General features: G+C 45.8%; 1 protein-coding gene across 3 annotated transcripts in view; it reads left to right on the top strand.

Moving 5' to 3' along the window:
* KCNJ16 (potassium inwardly rectifying channel subfamily J member 16) overlaps nt 1-19,300 on the top strand; it is a 62,240-nt gene that overhangs the window by 31,851 nt on the left and 11,089 nt on the right. The window contains exon 1 of one of the 3 annotated variants that reach the window (XM_043905683.1): nt 3,661-3,789. The exons of the other annotated variants lie outside the window; for them this stretch is intronic. The gene's annotated coding sequence lies outside the window, so the exon portion shown is untranslated. Of the gene's footprint in view, nt 1-3,660; nt 3,790-19,300 lie in introns of those variants that run through there. 3 annotated transcript variants of the gene reach the window in all.

The following is a 19,300-nucleotide window of genomic DNA, read 5'->3' as shown; positions in this document are numbered from 1 at the left end:
GGGTCTTCGCCTGGGAATGTGTGTGTTTGGTAGATGGTACAACAAGCAACAGGAGAAGTAATTCCTTCCAGTTCAGAGGGGGGAAAAAAATCCAAATAGAATTTTGTATGGCGCCTCATTAAGTTTTTAAATGGGACAATGATCACTGATTTGAGATGAAGTCCCTGCTACTCCGTTGACCACGGATCTCTGATCAACATCTAAAGTCCAGATGTTGAAATCTATTACTGTCAGCTACTCCACTTTGGTACAGTTTGGCCAGAGAGAGGAAAATAAGTTGGTGAGTTGTAAATAAGCTATGGACGTAGGTGACGGACGAGACTTCCCTGAGAGGCTGGAGAGGAATGCCCTGTTTGGCAGGGAGAGGTTCAGACGCTTCCTCTGTCTCCTCCTTCACCCGCAGGATGGTTAGAACAGCAGGAAGCCCTCCTGCCAGCACAAGGGACTCCTGTGAAGTTTGTCTGGGTCTGTCCAAAGCCATGGTTTCAGCAGGAACTGAAGCTATGCCAAACAATGTAGCCTTTTCCCTTAGGTATGGAACATGATGTTAAATAACTCTGCCCCTTACCTAGTGTCTACATTTGTTTTGTTGTTGCTGTTTAGTTGCTAAGTCCGGTCTGAGTCTTTTGTGACCCCCTGGACTGTAGCCTGCCAGGCTCCTCTGTCCATGGGATTTCCCAGGCAAGAGTACTGGAGTGGGCTGCCGTTTCTTCCTCCAGGGGATCATCCTGACCAAGGGTTTAAACCCATGTCTCCTGCATTGGCAGGAGGATTTTTGGATTCTTTACCACTGAGCCACCAAGATTAGACTGTGATTAATTTGTAGATTAATGTTAGAGCTATTTTAACTAATTTTTATTGAGAAGCTATTAAAAGGTTTTATATTTTCTTTAGTTTATATGGTTTTATACAATGATATAAATGATGTTTTATTTAAGATGAAATTAAGCGAAGTATTTTGCATACCGTAGGAAAAATGGGAGAGAAAAAGATTTTTTAAAAACTTGATTACTCACTTTTCACTCACATATGGTTGGTAATGAAACTTGCCTAAAGCAGACACTGTTATTGGTCCAATTATAGTATTTCACTCTTTCCTCTTGATTCTATAATGAAACCGTGAGAGCAAATAGGACTTTCCTGATGCCTCAGTGGTAAAGAATCTGCCTGCCAATACAGGAGACACAGGTTTGATCCCTGGGTCAGGAAGATCCCCTGGGAAAGGAAATGGCAACCCACTCCAGTCTTCTTGCCTGGAGAATCCCATGGACAGAGGAGCCTGGCGGGCTACAGTCCATGGGGTCACACAGAGAGTTGGACCCAACTAGCAAGTGAATGACAACAAATTGTGGCTATGGTTGCTTTGGGGGAATTACTAGGTGGTCTGGTGGTTCGGGCTTGGTGCTTCCACTGCTGGGGGCTGAGTGCACTCACGGGTTGGGAAACTATAGTCTCACAGGCTGTGCAGCGTGGCAAGCTGGGGACTTAAGTAGACTGACGTGGCAAGGGGAAGTGCATACATGCACATTTTCATCCACCCAGTTAGTCTATGTCTTTTGTTTGGTGCATTCAAGAACTCGCCTGTCAGTGCAGGAGACGTAAGGGACACAGGTTCGATCCCTGGGTTGGGAAGAACCCCTGGAGGAGGGCATGGCAACCCACTCTAGTATTCTTGCCTGGAAAATTCCATGAACCGAGGAGCCTGGTGGGCTACAGTCCACAGGGTCGCACAGAATCAGACACGTCTGAAGCGACTTAGCACACATAGTCCATTTACATTTAAAGTAACGAGCTGTCTGTGTGATCCTATTACCATTTTCTTCGTTGTTTTGGGTTTATTCTTTCTAGGTCTTTTCTTCCTCTTGTGTTTAGGACACCTTTAAGACTCTCAAAAGAAATACTTTTTTTTTTTAAAGATTTTTTTGATGTGGACCATTTTTGTTAAAAGTCGTTATTGCATTTGTTACAACATCGCTTCTGTTTCATGTTTTGCTTTCTTGGCTGGGAGGCACCTAGGATCTTAGTTCCCAGCCAGGGATCAACCCCCCACCCCCCACCCCTCACCCCAACCCCACCCCCACCCCGCACTGGGAGGTGAAGTCTTAACCCTGGATGGCCAGGGACGTCCCAAGAAGTACTTATTTTTTAATAAAAATGACACATGAGAGTCATCGGAGGGCCTTTACGTAATCAAAAATTACTAAGCTGACAACATCTTATGCAGCAAACTGTCCGTCTCTCCTGTTAGAACAAGAAAACTCCCTGAAAAATAACCCCCTCCTAAGCCCCTCCTTCCTTCCCAGCCCAGCACCCCCCGTTTTCTACGCCATTTGACAGCAGAGCTCCTCACAAAACAGACGTGTGTGATCGCCACTTCTTCTCATTCCTGATCTAATTAGGCATTTGTCGAGGAAACTCTACTGAGACACCTTTCATCAGAGCTACCAGACATCACAGAGCAACATCTGCCACAGCTCTGAGTCCTCGTCTTGACTCCTTACCAACCTCCGGCACAGAGGCTCAATCCCTTTCTCTTGTATTACTGTCTTCACCTCATACCACATCTCACAGTTTTCTTTCTACTGCAAGAAATTCTCCTTTTCAGTCTGCTCTGTTGGCTCATCCTCATCTTCCCAGCTTCAGATTGACTCGTCCCAGACCTCAGTCACTGGAAGCTTCCTCTTTTCTAACGGCCCTCACTCCTTGTGTGGTCTCATCCATGTTCCTGGCTGTAAATGCCATAGGTGTATTCATAACTTCCAATCTTACACCTCTCCTGAAATTACAGAAGAACGCGTGTGTGTTGTCTACCTGACCTCTTCCTTTGGTTGTTAGAGAATGTACCCAATTACACGATAAAACCTCAGGTGCAGAGTCCCCCACCTAAAAATCCCTTCTCTCCTACTTCCATCATCTTACTAACTGGCACTAGCATCCACTCAATTTCTTGGAAATGGCCACATTTTCATGGCTAGTCATTTCAAATGATAAGACTTCCCAACAGATGAAGAAAATGGACATTGAGTAAGAGACTTATTCTCTCACATCCCAAACTTAGAACAAAGAGACAAGCCAGAAAATAAAACTGGATTCTCAGAAAAACAATCTAAATGCTGTCCTGGAAACCATTACTGAGGTTGTCAGTGGTCTTCTGGGGCACACACATCCTTGGAACCCAAATGAAACGCTCTTTGCCTTGAGTGTACAATTGCATGGTCAGAAGGGTATGTGTTTGCACAGAAAATCCTTACAGTGACAATCTAGGGCACCTGCACTTAAGAAGATAAGAAGAACACAGTTGGAAGAAGTTCAAGTTCTGGAGTTAGTGAGAAGAAAAAAAGAAAATCCCTCCTCTGGGACTATGAGATGTTTAAGGGCAATTTTGGGTTGTTTTGTGAATGGGGGAGAGCCTTGTTAAATAAGTTTAAAAGACAAAGGTATCGATGGGCAGGAAGGGAGGCTTTTTCTTCTGGACTCTTGCTTTCTGGAAGTCACCATTGGCAAGACTGTGTAGTATGGGTAGGCATGGGAACAAGGGAAAGAAAGTGTTGATTCACTGGAGCTGAGCGGAGAGCTCAGTGGCCTTTGTATCTGCTGAATGCGTCCGGAAAGGCAAAGGAGAGCCAGATTCCCCGGTGGGCTTTCTCATCTCCATGGCGGTGGGCACCGATGGCTGCAGAGAGAGCTCGGAGGAGCAGGGCGGAAAGAACCCCCAAGCGCCAGCCACCACGCTCCCGTGAGACGCATAGGACACGGGGTCTGAGCTGAGCTTCACCACCTGTCACTAAGGTGAGACCATTAGTGGGTTCCAGAGAGAACCGAGCTTGAACGAAGTGCTCTTCTGCTCTTGGAAGCTCATTCTTTTTTGGGGTGGGCACCTTTAACGATGCTTCCTTTGGTTCTGTGGTCATGGCTTTATTGCTGTCCAGTCTAGGGCTAGAAGGAGTCTTTCTTTCCTTCCTATAATCTCCAGGGAGAGCTGAATCAAGCAGATTAGAAAGCAAGTACCATTTTTAGATCAGGGAAGTAACCATCAGAGAGAGAGACTTAAAAGCACGATGACTTATCCAGCCTAACGTGGCTTATTGACGTGGGGCAATGCGGAAAAGAATGAGTCCTCGATTTCCTGTGGAAACAGTCATTCGTAAGACCCTCTTTTTGTGTGTCTGCGTCACTCGTCCCCTGTCCCCCAGTGACAACAGAGTGGCGTTGAGGATTTGAGACTGTGTGCTAACTAAGATATGCTGCTGTTTATTTGGCGCTCATCATGCCTTTACAGCTAATAACACAGACAGAAATACTGTAAAGACTCATTAGAAAAAAAAAAAAACTGCTGAAAGGTAACATCGATAAATAGTAAACTCTTCAGGCATTGAAGTCTGATAGGGTAGGAAAGCGCTGGGCTTTTAAACTTTACGTGTTCTTCTTCTGCTGTTCTTGTCTTTTGGTTTGCAACCTGGAGGGTTGCCATGGAGTCGACAGCATCGGTTAACATCCCATGGCTTCAGATTTTATTTCTCTGGTGAAGTGAGCAAAGGCTGATATGCATGTAACTGTTTACCTGGAAAGTCCAATGCTGCCTAGATGCAGGTCTCCGGGTTTAGCCATGTTGTCATTATTGTTTAGCCACTGAGCCGTGTCTGACTCTTTGCAGCCCCAAGGACTGTAGCCCGCCTGGTTCCTCTGTAGGTGGGATTCTCTGGCCAAGAATACTGGAGTGGGCTGCCGTGCCCTCCTCCAGGAGGTCTTACATCTCCTGCATTGCAGGCAGATTCTTTACTGCCGAGCTTCCTGAGAAGCCCAGGTTTAACCATAAATACATCTTAGTTATGAAACTCTTGAAGCTTTTCATTTTCTTTTGATATGCCCCAGTTTTAAGTCTATTATTGAATTTGTTACAATATTGCTTCTCTTGTTTATATTCTGGTTTTTTGGCCTTAGGCCATGTGGGATCTTAACTTCCCAACCAGGGGCTGAAACTTCACTCCTTGCACTGGAAGAAGTCTTAACCACTGGAGCGCCAAAGAAGTTCCTAAGCTTTCCTTTTTAAAAGCCCTTCCCCTTCCTTCTTTATCTTCTGGTAAGCCTTGAAATCTTTCCGAGATAATTCAGATGGGCCTGGGGAATATCCCTAGACATCCTGAAAGCCCATAGCCCTGATGGTGCAGCCTGCCCTTCCCAAGTGACTGCTTCAATCTGCCTCCTTCTCAAAAGCCTTTCCTGACCTTTCTCTCTCTTAGATATCATTTAATCTCCTTCGATACGGTACCTGGAATGCACAGGGAGCACACACTCAGTGGAGACAATTTTTATTAGCTTCATTTTAGAGAAGAGGGAAACTCTGATACAGACAGTAATAGTCAGTTATCAGCTAAGCTTAAAGTCGTATCTCAACTCTGAGGCTCCACTCCGAGGAACACGTCTTATTCTCAGGTTTGAGAAGATTACCAGCCAGTTGCCGTTTTGCAGTAAGGAAGGCCGAATACCTGTGATGTCAAAGCTGTGGCAATTTTCTAAATCAACTTTTATTGGCACATAGGTGCTTTATAATGTTGTGTTCATCTCTGCTCTACAGTGAGATGAATCAGCCACACGTACACACATGTCCCCTCTTGTGGGATTTCCCCCCACTTAGGTCAGCACAGAGCACAGAGTAGATGTCAGTGAGCCATATAGTAGATTCCCATCTGTTGTCTATTTTATGTTGTTATTGTTCAGTTGCTCAGTTGTGTCCAACTCTTTGTGACCCCATGGACTGCAGCACGCCAGGCTTCCCTGTCCCCCGCTATATCCCAGAGTTTGCGCAAACTCATGTGTGTTGAGTCGATGATGCCATCCAGTCATCTCATCCTCTGTCGCCCCCTTCTTCTCCTGCCTTCAGTGTTTCCCAGCATCAGGGTCTTTTCCAAGGAGTCAGCTATTCCAACCAGTCAGCTTTTTTCAGATCAAGTGGCGGAAGTATTGGAGCTTCAGCTTCAGCATCAGTCCTTCCAGTGAATATTAGGGGTTGCTTTCCTTAGGATTTGCCGGCTTGATCTCTAGTGTCAATAGTGTATATGTGTCAGCCCCAACCTCCCAGTTCATTCCACCTCCACCCTTTAGTCCTGGCAGTTTGCACCAGCCTCAACCCGCTGCTCACGTGGTGTTCCGATCAGCAGTATTCCACTGTCCGCTTCCAGACGCCCACATTCCATGGCTGGGCCGCGCCTCTCTGATGAGGCCAATCTTCTTAGTGATGCAGCCGAGGTCTAGTGAAGGTATGCGGGAGGGGCTGCCATGAGGGGTGATGAGAGTCAAGAAGGAGGTCAAGGGTCAAGAGAGTCAAGCGTCCAGGCCAGGGACATTCTTCTGTGTGCATGTGATTTCATAAAGACAAACCAGTCATTTCACATTTTGATCTTTTTAAAAATCAAAACACCTGCCCCTCAGGGGTAGAGACGCAGACGTAGAGAACAGACGGGGAGGGGGAGGAGGCCACGGGCTGGGAGAGTATCAGTGACATACACACCGCCGTGTGTGAATAGAGAGCTGGTAGGAAGCTGCTGTGTAGCCCAGGGAGCGCGGCTCGATGCTCTGTGACGACCTGGGCAGGGGACGCGGGGGTGCGGTGGGCTGGGAGGTCCAAGAGGGAGGAGATACATGTATCCACGTAGATGATTCATGTTGTACATCAGAAACTAGCGCAACACTGTAAGGCAATTACTCTCCAACTAAAAAAAAGTTGTCAAAAGCATCTATGCCCATCATGATCACCGTGACTGCTTCCAATCAGCCAAGGCAAAATTCCTGTTTTTGTCCAGATGAAAGCCACTGACATTTGGGGCACACCTATCATTTTATAATGAGACCTGATTTCATTCCCATCAGTATCCTTTTAAAGGGACGGGGATGAAAAGAGGTAAGACAACTGGTCGGAATTCACATAGCTAAGTGGTAGAGATGAGATTCCGATAGAAATCAGTCAGACTCCAAAAATCAAATCTAAATGATTCAGATAAAGACACTCATTTGTTTGCATTACATAAATAATATAAATGGAATAGCAGGTTGTGCAAAGTACCTGATAAAGACTTTCTAGGACCCAAACCATCAAAACCTGAAGTTGGGTTCCTTGCAAGAGACCTCACATTTGCATTGAAGGGAAGCCTGGAACCAGTTCCCTGGTGGCTCAGGGGTAGGAAGCCACCTGCCAATGCAAGAGACTGGTTCCATCCCTGGGAGGGGAGGATCTCCTGGAGGAGGGCATGGCAACCCACTCCAGTATTCTTGTCTGGGGAATCCCATGGACGGAAGAGCCTGGCGGGGTGCAGTCCTTGGGGTCACAAAGGGTCAGACACAACTTAGTGAGAAGACAACAGATAAGCAGCCTGGAACGCAAGACTAACAGATCCAGAGGCATCTCTTATCTTTGGAACGTCCCTGTCAGCCATTATTCTGGGCTTCCCCTAATTTTTCTCTTAAGAAAAATCTATGATTTGGCCTGGGATTTTTTTTTTTTTAATTTAGGACACACACAGAAATACAAAATGAAAGTAAAGACAGATCAACTAAAAAGATGATGCAATGAACAAACGGCGTAAGCAGTACCAAAACATGGGCCAGTCTGATCTTTCCTGTTGGCATGAAAGTATGGCTCATAATTATTTAAAATTAAAAAGTAGACCCAACTGTTTTTACTTTAATGAGAAGACGAGGTCTTTCTTACACTTCACTTTTAATCGTCTTAGTCTGTCTTTCACCATTGTTCATTTCATAAAGCTGTTAATTTCATGAAGTGCTATTTACTAGTTAGCAAAAAACACCATAAAAACCTTTAAATCTTTGTATAAGAAGAAGCGTTCAGAGTTGCCTAGTTCAACTTGCTAATAAATTCAGGAAATTCTTCTATATATATATATATTCTTCAACTGGTCATCCATTTTTTGAATCAGTAGCCTTGCTCTTCACCAGATTGTTGGAGATTCTAAAACGGGTGGTGACTGCAGCCATGCAATTAAAGGATGCTTGCTCCTTGGAACAAAAAGCTATGACAAACCTTGACAACAAATTAAAAATTAGAGATAGCACTTCACTGACAAAAGTCTGTATAGTCAAAGCTATGGCTTTCCCAGTAGTCATGTACAAATGTAAGAGTTGGACCATAAAGAAGGCTGAGTACCAAAGAACTGATGCTTTCAAACTGTGGTGTGGAGAAGACTCCTGAGAGTCCCTTGGACTGCAAGGAGATCAAACTAGTCAATCCTAAAGGAAACCAGTGCTGAATATTCATTGGAAGGACTGATGCTGAAGCTGAAGCTCTAATACTTTGACCACCTGATGGGGAAAACCAACTCACTGGAAAAGACCCTGATGTTGGGAAAGATTGATGGCAGGAGGAGGACGACAGAGGATGAGATGGTTGGATGGCATCACTGACTCAATGGACATGAATGTGAGCAAACTTCGGGAGACAGTGAAGGACAGGGAAACCTGGCCTGCTGCAGCCCACGGGTTCACAAAGAGTTGGACATGACTTACTTAGCAACTGAACAACAACAAAGTGTTTTTGAATCCACAAGTGAATATCTCCTGCTTCTTCCATTCTTTTCCTAGGTCTCCTGTACCAATTCTTCACTACCTTCATGACTTCTCCTGAAAAGCAAAACATCCAGAATTGAACATTAGACTTCAGTGATGGAGTCTCTCCAGTTCAACAAACTTTTGTTACTTTTGCGGAGAGTTCTGTGTGGATGAAAACCTATTCTTGTTGACTCTTGACCTCGATTTTCTGGGAAAGATTTTTCAGTTTGTTGGCCACTCCTCCCTTCCTCTCTGTTCCTCTTTGCTGACCTCCTGAGCTTGGGGATGGATCAGCTTTCAGTGGAATCATCTGCCTAGATTTCCCTGCTGTGAATGTTCCCAGTGCCTGGGGCTTAGGGGACTGGACCCCACACGCACGCCCATCAGCTGCTTGTTCCGAGACGGGTCAATCCCGACTGCACCTGAGTGGCTCAGAAACAATGTCCTAAAGAACTCAGCCAAGTATCCAGTGCTGCTCTGAACAAGTTACCCAGTCCTAGTGACTGGGCCTCCTCTTGTTTTTTTTTTTTTTTGGCTGAGATCAAATCCAAAGAACCACCTTCACCCTGCTTCTTCTGCCAACAGCTCCTTTCCTCATTAAAGCTTAGAACTTTATCTCTGGAAGGAGCTGACTTTCTTATGGGCCTTTTCCCCTCAGCATTGGCTTTCTTTTTGACTCCAGATAAATCTACCAAACTAGTTAAGCTTTAATTGCTTATCGCTTGCATGCTAAGTCATTTTAGTCCATAGGTTGCAACTCTGCTAACCTATGGGCTGTAAGCCTGCCAAGATCTTGCCATGGGACTCTCCAGGCAAGAATACTGGAGTGGGTTGCCATGCCCTCCTCCAGGGGATCTTCCTGACCAAGGAATCAAACCCGAGTCTCCTGCATTGCAGGCAGATTCTTTACCACTGAGCCACCAGGGAAGCCCTTCTTTATCCCTTGCAAACTATTATATATAGAATGGATAAACAAGGTCCTACTCTATCGCACAGGTGGTGGTGGTTTAGTTGCTAAATCGTGTCTGACTCTTGCGACTCGTGGACTGTAGCCCGCCAGGCTCCTCTGCCCATGGGATTATCCAGGCAAGAATACTGGAGTGGATTGCCATTTCCTCCTCCAGGGGATCTTCCTGACCAAGGAATCAAACCCGAGTCTCCTGCATTGCAGGCAGATTCTTTACCACTGAGCCACCAGGGAAGCCCTTCTTTATCCCTTGCAAACTATTATATATAGAATGGATAAACAAGGTCCTACTCTATCGCACAGGTGGTGGTGGTTTAGTTGCTAAATCGTGTCTGACTCTTGCGACTCGTGGACTGTAGCCCGCCAGGCTCCTCTGCCCATGGGATTATCCAGGCAAGAATACTGGAGTGGATTGCCATTTCCTTCTCCAGGGGATCTTCCTGACCTAGGAATCGCCTCCTGCATTGCAGGCAAATTCTTTACCGACTGAGCTACGAAGGAAGCCCAGGTAACTACATTCAATATACGTGATAATTATACATAATAGGAAAGAATATGAAAAAAAAATATGTATATATACCCCAATCTCCCAATTTATGCCTCCCCTATACACGCTACTATATGTAAAATGATAGCTTTACAGACCTACTGTACAGCACAGGAGCCTACGAATTACTCTGTAATGACCTATATGGGAAAAGACTCTAGAGAAGAGTGGATACACGTGTATGTATAACTGGTTCACTTTGCTGACAGCAGAAATTAACACATTATAAATCAACTGTACTCCAATAAAATAAATGCTAGAAAATTCTTCATCCTCAAAATGGGGATGGTCTTAATACCTAGTTCACAGGCTTTGGAAGGAAACTAAACAAATTCACGGATGTAAAGTGCGGGCACTTAAGAAGTGTTTCTGTTCACGCTGGGGATGGTACACAACCCTTGCCCACCCTGAGCCTGGTGCCCCATCCTGAAGCCCAGCTCCACACACAGGCTCGGCTGCTTTTATCCTTACCTGTTTGATGTGAGCGATCACCTTCCTTGGTGTCTGCCTGCTGCCCACACTCACCTCTCTTTATAAAACATGTATTGCTTGTATTCATCTATTTTCGGCTGTTCTGGGTCTTCGCTGCCCCATGGACTTCCCTGTAACTGCAGGGAGTGGGGGCTGCTCCCCAGGTGCAGCACCGGCTTATCTATGCCCTGGGTTCTCTCGTTTCGCAGCTCAGTCTCAGGGCGCGTGGCTGCAGTTGTTGCGGCATGCGGGCTTAGGTGTGATGCGGGATGTGGGATCCTCCCGGACCAGGGATCGAATCGTGACCGCTGCGATGGCAGGCGGATTCTTGTCCACTGGACCACCAGGGAAGTCCAGCCTCTCCTGAACTGCGCGGCCCTGTATTTCCCTTTCCTTGTCGGCCTCTCACTACGTGGCTAAGAAGCGAACACAGAAACCCTCCGAGTCCTCCCCCCCCACTCTCCTCCGTCAGCTCCGCTGAATCCCCGTTCGTCCACAGTCGCTGGGGGGGCCTCCCTCCAAACACAGCCAGTGTCCCACTCCAGTGGACAATCCAAAATCCTTGGCCTCTGGGGTCTGGCCATCCTATTGGCTCTCAGTCCACACACATTAGATGTGGTACCTAGAAAGGCATCACCGTCTTCTCCCTAAATATATGCTCCCAGCCATGGAGCTGACCCTCCGAGCTCCCCAGGCCCACCGGCTGCAGCCGTGAGCATAGCCAGCCGTATTCCACCACCAGCTGCTGCATCAGGCTTAATGATGACCTCTGAGGCTGCAAGGCTCAGAACATGCAGTCCTCCATGCACAGGGCCGTAATGTGAACCTCTGCAGTGGAAGAAGGCACTCCTTCCCCTCTAAAAAAATCTGGACTGGAACATAGTACATTCTTCCCCCAGGGGCACTTCTTTTGCAGTGAAGATGGAAATGTGATTTCTGTCCTCCCACGCTTAGATTGCTTTGTATTGTTTTATGAGATGGGCAGTCAGGTGTGGCCATGAGTCTCAGGGAAAAATCAAATGTGTTATGGACTTGAAGGTCCTTGAGGTCCACGGTGCATGTGGCGTGCAGCGCAGACCACGTGGGGAGGACAGGAGGGGGCGGGGGGAGGCAGGAGAAAGCAATGAGGTCAAGGGCAGGTCATGGCCAGCTTCTGTCTGGGTGTGCGGGGAGGAAAGGCCAGATGGCTTTGTAGTGGCGAGTTCAAATGACTTAGGAGAACTTTGGGTGATAAGGGTGGTTCCAACTTGCTTCATGCCTGGCCCTGGGATGAGAAGGCAGAGGATAGTACCTCCGGAGGTTTGTAGCCACCTAGAGGAGACGTGGTCCTGGGTGCGTTAGTTTGTGTATCAGAGTTGTGCTCCCGGCTGAGTTCTTTTTCTCTCTTTTAAGAATAGTCTATTCTTTCCTGGTGGCTCAGTGGTAAAGACTCCATCTGCCCATGCAGGAGACACGGGTTTGATCCCCGGTCTGGGAAGATCCCACGTGGTGTAGAGCAGTTAAGCCCGGGAGCCACAGTTATTGAGCCTGTGCTCTGGAGCCTGGGAGCCGCGCTGCCTGAAGTCTGCGTGCCCTGGAGCCCGTACTTTGCCACAAGAGAAGCCTCCACAGTGAGAAGCGCATGCATCACCACAAGGAGGAGCCTCTACCTGCCGCAACTAGAGAGAAGCTTGCCCTGTGCAGCACCGAAGACCCACACTTAAAAAGAAAAAAAAAAAAAAGAGTCATGCTTCTGGTTGCAGAAGGAACTGATGCCAAGACAAGCTTGTGTTCTTTGGATCCAAGCAGTAGGAAGCTTTATCCTTGCCCCTTTCCTCAGGATGCTCTGTGACATCACCCACACGGGATTGCTTTTCCCTTTGTGTTCAAACACTTTGGCTCAATTCCAAAGGGCGTCCAGTGGCAACGGGTCTTCCCTCCAACCCACCCGCGGGCCCTGTCATCTCACCAGTGGAAAGGTTCTTCTCTGTGAAAAGGCATCGGCCTGTCTGCTCTCACGGGTGGCATTACCCCACCCCCACCCCAGCGCTGGGCCTCCTCTGGCCTCCTCCCTTGCTGGCCCTCATTAGATTCTGCATGGTTTGGTCAGGTGGTTTGCTGGTTGGCCGTCTCTGAGGCTTGTGTGCACATCAAGGGCTGATCTTATCAGTGGAGTGGCTAGACATAGCTCAGGAAAGCACAAAAACAACCTCAGATGCTCAAATATTTTCCCACAACCTGCGTGTTTACAGTTACAGGAATAGCATCGTCATTGTTGTTCAGTGGCTCAGTCGTGTCTGACTCTTTGCGACCCCATGGACTGCAGCACACCAGGCTTGGCTATCTCCCAGAGCTTACTCAAACTCATGTCCATTGAGTCGGTGATGCCATCCAACCATCTCATCCTCTGTCACCTGCTTCTCCTCCTGCTTTCCATCTTTTCCAGCATTAGGGTCTTTTCCAATGAGTATCAGGTGGCCAAAGTATTGGACTTTCAGCTTGAGCATCAGTTCTTACAATGAATATTCAGGGTTGATTTCCTTTAGGGCTGACTGGTTTGATCTCCTGGCTGTCCAAGGGACTTTGAGAAGTCTTCTCCAGCACCACAATTTGAAAGCATTAGTTCTTCAGCACTCAGCTTTCTTTATGATCAACTCTCACATCCATACATGACTACTGGAAAAACCATAGCTCTGACTATGCAGACCTCTGTTGGAAAAATGGTGTCTTGGCTTTTTAATAGGAATAGCACACTTAATTCTAGGAAACCTGCTTCAAGTATTGTATACAAACGGTATGTGCACCCAAGATGATGATGTTCACTCTCATGCACCATCTAGAAACTATCTTTGGAGACCTGGGCTGCAATCCTTTCTTTCACTTTTCACCTCTATGATAGGTAGTGAACAATTCCATTTCTCTACCATTTAGTTTGTTAATTTGCAAACCAAAAGAAGGTATAACAAAACAGGGGTTTGGGGCTTGCTCTTAGGACTATGAAAGAGTGCCACAGAACTGAGGACCCTCAAGAAGAGACCCAGCAGGACAGAGCAGCCCGTGTCACCAGCATGGAGCCTGGGAGCACCTGGAAGGACTTGATGAGCATTGCATGTTGCCTGTGGGTGGGACCTCCCAGGATGCATCACTCAACTGCCTGGCCATCATCTATTAGAGGGCTGAGATTTTGCTTCGTGCTGTTCGATTGAACTGACAGTAAAGTCTGCTAGTGGAAACGGACCAGGACTTTATGCCCACACATCCTGATGTGTTGCTTCATGACAACGAATGTTCTTAGATTCAGATGACAAGAATAGAGGTCATGCATGGCCCTGCAGGGGACAGGAGGTGGACACCAGTTTGGCTTGATGGCACAGACATAGATATTGGGTCTCAGCCCTGGGACCCAGAACCCAAGAAGCAAATGGCAGCCCTTGGTTGGTGGTGCTGGGGAGTGGATTTCACAAGATTGTGGTGCCGTGTAGCCAAATCCAAATGATTAAGAGAGCAAATATCCCCTCAACCTATTACGTCTCCTCTCTTGAATGTCTGTGGGTGTGGAAGCTGGCATGAGTATATTCACAAGCTGTTGAATGTACTCGTGTCTTTGAGGGCAGGCTTCTGATTTTTTTCAAGGGTATCCAGTTTGTTTTTCTACGGGAAATTTGCATGAGGTTTGGGAGTTTAAATTGTCAATGATATTTACATTTCTCAGTTAAAAAACCAATAGTTCTTCCCCTGGTCCTAGATTCTATGAAGGGAAAACAGTTATTTTAGTTCATAGCATATTCTTTCTGTTAAGATTTTAAACTTCTGCAGTACCACCAAGGCTCATCAATTGAATGAATTTTTCAGAAATGTTATCTCCCTTACATGGGTGCAAGCTGGCATTTTGATTAAGTCGAAGCCAAAAGTTATTTTATTACCAGAGAAAAGATGCCTCTTCGTTACCTCCTCTAGTCAGCCTCACATGAAAGGCAGCTACAGTTACAATAGTTATGAATGATTTTTAATAAAATCAGTAGCTAAAAATTGAGGAATTTTCAAAACATATTGGAAATCTCTCTCCACGTCACTGTGCTGTGTATGTTCTTGGCTAAGGATGAATTTTGATTTGGATGTGGGGATTCTGTCTATTTGTTCAAGCCTAGCACCTCTTGAATTTCCATAGGCAGATTATTTGCTGGATGAATTAGCCCAAGGAATTAAAAATAAAAATTCATAAACCACCTTTTGCTCAACTACCCAGAATGTTCCCCTTGATTACATCCTGCCTCTCTGATAGCTTGGATTCAGGGAACAGAAAGTTGTTTTACGAGCCAGCGATATACAGAAATGGGGCACGCTTTTCAGAGCCTGTGATTTATTCCAAGCCAAATGCAAATCGATTTCTCACTTCTTTCCTCCTATGGTTTATCTATGCCACCATCTTTCTTCGTTTGCCTAGAAAATCAAGTATTAAGTACAAAAGTCGAACCCTGGGGAGGTGCCTTTTGTGCCTTAAATGCTGGGAGAGGTCTCAAACCCAAACACCTTTCTTTTGGATCTACAACGTGATGCCACCTTCATATTATGAACTCTAGTTGTGGCATGCGGGTCCAGTTGCACTTCGGCACGTGGAATCGTCGTTCCCTGAACAGGAATCAAACCCACGTCCCCTGCCTTCCAAGGCAGGCTCTTAACCAGTAGATCAATAGAGAAGGCCCTCAGGGGGCTGTCTTGACAGAGCTTGTGGGGTGTCCTTGGCAAGACTGATGTCAGCTCCAGGGCAGTAATCACCCTCGTAATTCTTGGGAATGGTCCTCACAGTGCCTCACATGTAGTTAAAGGTTGATTGAATTGAAGAATATGCAGAGGCTGTTTCCATGACCTTCCAGCTCCTTACAGGCATTGCTAGGATAGAGCCTTTTACAGTGCAGGTGAAAGACTTACTTTACATCTTACCTGGAGATTAAAGGGGAAAGTGCACCCATCTGCTTTAGACTCAACTCCCCAGTGTTCAACTCAGTGAATATTCCAGCCCAAGAAATGCTGGGAACATATCACTTCTTCTTCTTCTTCTTTTGGAGTATAGTTGTCTGGGACTTCCCATGTGGCACTAGTGGTAAAGAGTCCACCTGCCAGTGCAGGAGACAAAGGAGACCCGAGTACAATCTCTGGGTAGGGAAGATCCCTTGGAGTAGGAATGGCAGCCCACTTCAGGATTCCTGCCTGGAGGATCCCGGGGACAGAGGAGCCCGGTGGGCTACAATCCATAGGGTTGCGGAGTCAGACATGACTGAAGCAGCTTGACATGCATAGTTGCTTTACAATGAGGCAAACAGCCATGTGTATACATAGATCTGCTCCCTTCTGGGTCTCCCTCCCACCTACCCCCAGCCCACCCATCTAGGTTACCGAATCAAAGACAACACAAACAGATGGAGAGATGACACCATGTTCTTGGCTTGGAAGAATCAATATAGTGAAAATGACTATACTATTCAAAGCAATCTACAGATTCAATGTTATCCCTATCAATTTACCAATGGCATTTTTCATAGAATTAGAACAAAAACATGTACAATTTGTATGGAAATGCAAAAGATCCCAAATAGCCAAGGCAACCTTGAGAAAGAAAAAACAAAAACGGAGCTGGAGGAACCACTTCTCTTTTTAGGCTAAGTATTGCTAACCTCTGGTGGCTCATATGGTTAAGAATCTGCCTGTAATGCAGGAGACCCAGGTTTGATCCCTGGTAGGAAAGAGTCCCACTTATACCCTTCAGAGAAGGACAGGGCTACCAACTCCAGTATTCTTGCCTGGAGAAATTCATGGACAGAGGTGCCTGATGGACTACAGTCCACAGGGTTTGCAGAGAGTTGGACACAACTGAGTGATTAACATAACATTGCTAACCTGGGTCACCCCTGTTTGTATAGGCATTCACAGATAATGAAATCTAACTTTCCAACTTAGGTAGGGTGATTTCTTCTTCTTCTGTAGCACTCTAGTGGAAACTGATGTACAATCAGTGGAGAAGCAGAGGAAATGAAATACATGGAAACTCACGAGTCTATCAAACACACTAACTTCTGCCAGCTGCCTAAATCTTCTGTTTTCTGTAGTGAGTGGCAATGCTTTTTTGCCAAGTGCCCTTGAAAAGGCTCAGGCTAATAGAAAGCCAATCTCATGTGACAGGCAGCACACAGCTTAGGGTATTGTCTCAGTGGCCTGTCTATCCAAATCTTCCTAGGGAAATCAATTGTCTTTTATTTGAAGACTGTCTCCAACTGACTGTACCCACAAAGGAAAACAGGAACTGAAATAATAGCCAATCACAGTTGCTTTGCTTTCCTCCCCAGTAAAGATGTCATGAGTTTTCATTTTGACAGCTTAGAACAGACACTCAATCATTTAAAGGTCAAAGATGTAGTAGATACTATCCAAGGATTTCCTGGTCTATGAGCAAGTGACATTTTTGGGTTTAATGATACCCAGAAGATTGAATAGATTAATAAACAGGCTCTCTGTAATTGCCAAACAATGAGATAATTTGCAGGTGATTCTCACAAAAATGGGAATATAACCACAGAGAGATAAGACTTGGTTTCTGGTTGGAATTCCATGCATACCAAGCTTGGAGGAGGTCAAACATGATAGCACACACACTTCCCATAACATCTGTTTCCTTTGGAATGGGCAGTTAGGGTCTACCAGTGCAGCTCCCAAATCAGACTACATGGGAGCTATCCTAGGTTGGTCATAGATGACCTGGCATTTAGGAAGCAACATGAGTGTCTAGTAGGAAATGGGTTCTATTCTGAGTGATAGTTGTGGTTCTTCTGGGCTCCTCCGGCATAGCTCCTTGAAGGTTATGGGCACGCTGAGTCACTTCAGTCATGTCCGACTCTGTGACCCTAGGGACTGCAGTTTGCCAGGCTCTTCTGTCCATGGGACCCCCTAGTGGGTTGCTATTTGCTACTCCAGGGGATCTTCCCGACTCAGGGATCGAACTCACGTCTCTTTCGTCTCCTATGTTGGCAGGTGAGTTCTTTACCATTGAGCTACCTGGGTAGCCTTGAAAGTTTTATCAAGGCAATTATGTGCTAGGAGGGAACTTTTAAACAAGCATGGAAGTTGACAATCTAATCATTCTTAGAAAAAGTAAAATGGCAGGTAACTCTCAGTCTCTCACTCTTTTTTATTAATTTGACTGGAGTATAGCTGATTTTCAAAGCTGTGTTTCAGGTGTATGGCAGAGTGATTCAGTTATATATATACATGCATTCATTCTTTTTCAGATTCTTTCCTATATCAGTTATTGCAGTATATATAGTAGTGTTCCCTGTGCTATACTGTGGTTTGCACTGGTTATCTATTTTATCTATAGTGGTGTATGTATGTTAATCCCAAACTGCTAATCTATCCCTACACCCACCCCACATTTTCCCTTTGGGGACCATATGTTTGTTTTTGAAATCTGTAAGTCTGTTTCTATTTTGTAAATAATTTCATTTAAATCCCTTTTAATTAGATTCCACATATAAGCGATGCCATATGATCTCTGTCTGACTTACTTCAGTTAGTTATGATCATCTCTAGGTCCATGCTTCACTCTCTCTCTCTCCTCATTTGGATCGATACTTGGACTGTAGCCATAGCTACGAGCACTGCAGTTAACTCCTCATTAAATGCCAGGGACTGTGAAAGCAGGTTTGGGGACATAGCTCATTTACTCCTCCTAGCAACCTGTGAGCTGCTGCTTTTCGGGCCCCGGAGATCTGCAGGTGTAACAGGCTTCCCTAGAATCTCAGAAGCAGGTGGTTAATAGACTATACTTAAAAAGACACACGTCTCCATCTCTGCTTTGGAAATGGGTTCATCTCTACCATTTTTCAATTAAAAGAGTCCACATATATGCATTGATGGATGATGTTTGTTTTTCTCTAATGGAATTGATGTATATACAATACTACATATATAATAGGTAACTTGAGAACCTACCATATAGCTCAGGAGACTCTACTCAGTGCTCTGTAGTGACCTAAAATGGAAGGAAATCCAAAAAAAGGGGGATATGTGTATACATATAGCTGATTCCCTTTGCTGTAGGGTAGGAACTGAGATAGCATTGTAAGCACCTACACCCCAGTAAACACTGGGGCACAGAAGCAAGCAAAGCGGCGGCACTCATACTCTGCTGCTCGCAGGGGTATCTAAGGAGATTTTAGGTTTCTGAAGATGAGTTACGAAGAACTGGGTAGGGCCAGCTCATTAGGCCCATCAACAAGGAGATCAAACCAGTCAACCAATCCTGAAGGAAATCAATCCTGGAAGGACTGATGCTGAAGCTGAAGCTCCGGTACTTTGGCCACCTGATGCAAAGAGCCAACTTGTTGGAAAAAGACTCTGATGCTGGGAAAGACTGAAGGCAGAAGACAAGAGGGAGGCAGAGGGTGAGATGGTTAGATGTGGACATAAATTTGAGCAATCTCCGAGAGATAGTGGAGAACAGAGGAGCCTGCTCGCTGTAGTCCACGGGCTTGCAAAGAGTCAGGCAGGGCTTAGCGACTGAACCACAGCATCATAAATCTCTAATTGCCTTCTTCAAATTCATCTGTCTCAAAAGATCATTTCCTTGTGTCTTAAAGATCCATTGACATAGATCTTAAAGCAGTCAAGTTGGAAAATGGCACAATTTTTAACATTTTCTTTCCAAAGCGATTGCAAATATTAGGATAAAAGAAAGATCCTTAAAACTGACTTGAGTGTACTGGCCAAGAAGTGCAGGCATCAGC

This window comes from Cervus elaphus, chromosome 5, assembly GCF_910594005.1.
Source record: "Cervus elaphus chromosome 5, mCerEla1.1, whole genome shotgun sequence".
Classification (NCBI taxonomy): domain Eukaryota; kingdom Metazoa; phylum Chordata; class Mammalia; order Artiodactyla; family Cervidae; genus Cervus; species Cervus elaphus.
This window is presented reverse-complemented; position numbering and strand designations above follow the sequence as displayed.